This window comes from Hylobates moloch, unplaced genomic scaffold (assembly GCF_009828535.3).
Source record: "Hylobates moloch isolate HMO894 unplaced genomic scaffold, HMol_V3 SCAFFOLD_2, whole genome shotgun sequence".
Taxonomy (NCBI): domain Eukaryota; kingdom Metazoa; phylum Chordata; class Mammalia; order Primates; family Hylobatidae; genus Hylobates; species Hylobates moloch.
In genome coordinates, this window is record NW_026652277.1 from 174,046,756 (window position 1) to 174,051,030 (window position 4,275).

Here is a 4,275-nt window from a genome sequence, read left to right on the forward strand (position 1 = left end):
CAGCCTCAGGATGGGGTGGGCATGAGAAAGACCATGCCAGTAGAGGGTGGGAACTTTCAGCCTCACCCACCTGCCTCTGGGAAAGGGGGTAGGGGTGCTGGTAATCAACCTCTATAAAATCTCTTAATAACTGTATTTGATGAGCTTCCAGGTTAGTGAACGTATCCAGGTGCCAGGAGGGTGGCACCCCCCAACTGCTGCACTCAGGACCCTTCAGACCTCACCCTGCATATTCCCCACCTGACTGTTCATCTGTGTCCTTTATAACAGGGGCCCCAACCCCCTGGCCACAGACCTGTACCAGCCTGTGTCCTGTTGGGAACCAGGCTGCACAGCAGGAGGTGAGCGACTGGCAAAGCTGCCTGTGTATTTACAGTCACTCCCTATCACTTGCATTATCCCCTGAGCTCCGCCTCCTGCCAGGTCAGCAGCAGCATTAGATTCTCATAGGAGCGTGAAACCTATTGTGAACTACACGCGCAAGGGATCCAGGTTGCCCGCTCCTCATGAGAATCTAATGCCTGATGATCTGTCACTGTCTCCCATCACCCCCAGAGAGGACCACCTAGTTGCAGGAAAACAAGCTCAGGGCTCCCACTGATTCTACATTATGGTGAGTTGTATCATTATTTCATTATATATTACAATGTAATGGCAATAGAAATAAAGTGCACAATCAATGTAATCTGCTTGAATCATCCCAAAACCATCCCCCTGACCCCAGTCTGTGGAAAAATTGTTTCCCATGAAACAGGTCCCTCGTGGCCAAAAAGGCTGGGGATCGCTGCTTTATAATATTCTTTATGGTAAACCTGTAAACATAAAAAGAATGTTTCCCTGAGTTCTTCAGCCATTCTAGCAAATTATGGAACCCTAAAAGAAGGTTATGGGAACCCCCAATTTACTATCTGTTGGTCAGAAGTTCCGTGGATGATTGGCATCTGTAAAGGGGGCAGTCCTGGGGTCTAAGCCCTTAGCTTATAGGTCTGCTGCTAACTTCAGGTGGAGAGTGTCAGAATTGAATAGAATTGTGGCAGCCACCTGGCTTTGGAGAATTAATCAGTGTGGAAAGAACCCTCACATGTGGGGTTAAGGGTGTTGTGTGTGAGAACGTAGAGAAAGATGTGTGATTCCCCATAGCCCAGGGTGTAGATGCTGCTGTTCTCATCCTGTAGATGCTAAACAAAGCAGAGGGGCTACAGAAGGGAGGTACGGAAGATATTTGGAGCTGGGACTAAAGGCAGTTACCCTCGTCCTGATGATCTTGCCGAGGGCTCTGTTGACAGCTACTCCCCACTGAAAAAGATGCCTGTGATCCTTGGACCCAGGAACTACAGATGTCTGATTCTTTTGCTGCTAGCAGAAGTAAGCTCAATCAAGGATAAGCCTTTGGTTCAGCGAATAAAAGGATGTGTTATTACAGGGCTGCAGAACACATTCCAAACTGAAGCTATTTTAATAGTCAAATTGGTTCAATGGCTATTTACACTGAGTATGGGATTAGCCATCTTGGCTAAGAACCACAGTGTCCCATCAGAACTTAAAAAGTTATATTCTGGGCCTGGCGCGGTGGCTCACACCTGTAATCCCAGCACTTTGGAGGCCGAGGCAGGTAGATCACTTGAGCTCAGGAGTTTGAGACCAGCCTGGGCAACATGGCAAAACCCTTTCTCTACAAAAAGTACAGAAAAATTAGCTGGGCGTGGTGGTGCATGCCTGTAGTCCCAGCTACTTGGAGGGCTGAGGCGGAAGGATCACTTGAGCCCTGGAGGTCGAGGCCCCAGTGAGACGAGATCGCACCATTGCACTCCAGCCTGTGAACAAAGTGAGAAAAAAAAAAAAAAAGTGATATTCTGAAAAATCTTGAATCTTTTACTTTCATGTTTTTAACTTTGTTTCCCTCTACTATAGCCCTTATAATACTCTATTGTAATTATGTATCATAATTGTAATCACCAATTTTATGCAAATTTTTAAGTTAAGTTTTGCACTGCTTTTTTTTTCTTTATTTCTTCCGAAAAAAAACAAAACAAAACTGGGATACATGTGCAGAATGTGAAGGTTTGTTATATAGGTATATGTGTGCCGTGGTGGTTTGCTGCACCTATTGACCCATCCTCAGTCCCCTCCCCTCACCCCCCACCCCCCACCCCCCTACAGGCCCTGGTGTGTGTTGTTCCGCTGTCTGTGTCCATGTGTTCTCAATGTCCAACTCCCACTTATGAGTGAGAACATGTGGTGTTTGGTTTTCTGTTCCTGTGTTAGTTTGCTGAGAATGATGGTTTCCAGCTTCATCCATGTCCCTGCAAAGGACATGATCTCATTCTATTTTGTGGCTGCATAGTATTCCATGGTGTCTGTACCACATTTTCTTTATCCAGTCTATCATTGATGGGCATTTGAGTTGGTTCCATGTCTTTGCTATTGTAAATAGTGCTGCAGTAAACATAAATGTGCATGTGTCTTTGTAGTAGAATGACTTATATTTTGGGGGGTATATACCCAGTAATGTGATTGCTAGGTCAAATGATATTTCTGTTTCTAGATCCTTGAGGAATAACCATACTGTCTTCCACAATGGTTGAACTAATTTACATTCCTACCAACAGTGTAAAAGTGTTCCTATTTCTCCACAGCCTCACCAGCATCTGTTGTTTCCTGACTTCTTAATAATCGGCATTCTGACAGATATGAGGTGGTATCTCACTGTGGTTTTGATATGCATTTCTCTAATAATCAGTGATGTTGAGTTTTATTTCATATGTTTTTCGGCCACGTAAATGTCTTCTTTTGAGAAGTGTCCGTATCATTTGCCCACTTTTTGATGGAGTTGTTTGTTTTTTTTTTTTGTAAATTTGTTTAAGTTCCTTGTAGATTCTGGATATTAGACATTTGTCAGATGGATAGATTGCAAATTTTTCTCCCATTCTGTAGGATCCCTGTTCACTCTGATGATAGTTTCTTTTGCTGTGCAGAAACTCTTTAGTTTAATTAAATCCCATTTGTCAATTTTGGCTTTTGTTGCAATTGCTTTTGGCACTTTTGTCATGAAGTCTTGCCCATGCCTATGTCCTAAATGGTATTGCCTAGGTTTTTTTCTAGGATTTTGATGGTTTTGGATTTTACATTTAAGTCTTTAACCCATCTCGACTTAATTTTTATGTAAGGTGTGAGGAAGGGATCCAGTTTCAGTTTTCTGCATATGGCCAGCCAGTTTTCCCAGCATCATTTACTGAATAGGAGATCCTTTCCCCATTGCTTGTTTTTGTCAGGTTTGTTGAAGATCAGATGGTTGTAGATGTGTGGTGTTATTTCTGAGGGCTCTGTTCTGACCCATTGGTCTATATCTCTGTTTTGGTACCAGTACCATGCTGTTTTGGTTACTGTAGCCTTGTAGTACAGTTGGAAGTCAGGTAGTGTGATGCCTCCAGCTTTGTTCTTTTGGCTTAGGATTGTCTTGGCAATGCAGGCTCAGATGAAGAGACATTAACTTGCTTTTGAAAATGAGTCTATATCATTAAAAATTTCTAAATTCCAAGTTCTATGGTGAGAAAGAGACTCAGTCAATAACAGTTATTTAAGTATTCAAAAAGCTATTGGCAGGATGACTTTGGCAACATTTAGACTAAAATTGAAACGATGCAGAGAAAATTAACATGGCCCCTGCACAAAGGTGACACAGAAATTCATGAATTGTTTAATTTTTTTTTCTGAATAGAAAAAAGCAATCTGGACTGAATTGCTTTCCTCTAAAAATTCATATGTTGAAACTCCAACCCCCGATGTGACTATATTTCTTGATAGGGCCTGTAAATGGGTTGTTAGGTAAAATGGGTTCATGAGGGTAGAGCCCTAATCCAGGAGGATTGTTGTTTTTTATAAGAAAAGGAAGAGATACCAGCAACACACTTGCATAGAGAAAAGGCCATGTGAGGACACAGCAAGAACGCAGCCGTCTGCACCCTGAGAAGAGAGGCCCACGAGAAACACTCCTGTTGGCACCTTGATCTTGGACTTTCAGCCCACAGAACTGTGCAAAAATCCATTTCTGCTGTTTAAGCCGCCAGCCTGTGGTATGTTGTTATGGCAATCTTAGCAGGCTGACTCATTGGGTGAAAATAGAGGTAAAAGCAATAGACTCACCTTCTCAAGAGTTTCTTAAATCATATATGATGGCTGAAGCAAAACTAACACCATATGATGCAGTGCTTAATGTAAAATACTTAGGAACATTTTATTTAAAAAGTAGGAAGTGTCAAGGGGCCTAAATGGAAG

The 4,275-nt window shown here is 42.6% G+C and overlaps 1 non-coding gene across 1 annotated transcript; it reads left to right on the plus strand.

Annotated features, from left to right (window-relative positions):
* Positions 1–3,604: 3,604 nt before the first annotated feature.
* LOC116477195 (U6 spliceosomal RNA) lies at positions 3,605–3,708 on the plus strand. The gene has a single exon (XR_004250396.1). It is a non-coding gene; the product is annotated as a U6 spliceosomal RNA (small nuclear RNA).
* Positions 3,709–4,275: the final 567 nt, after the last annotated feature.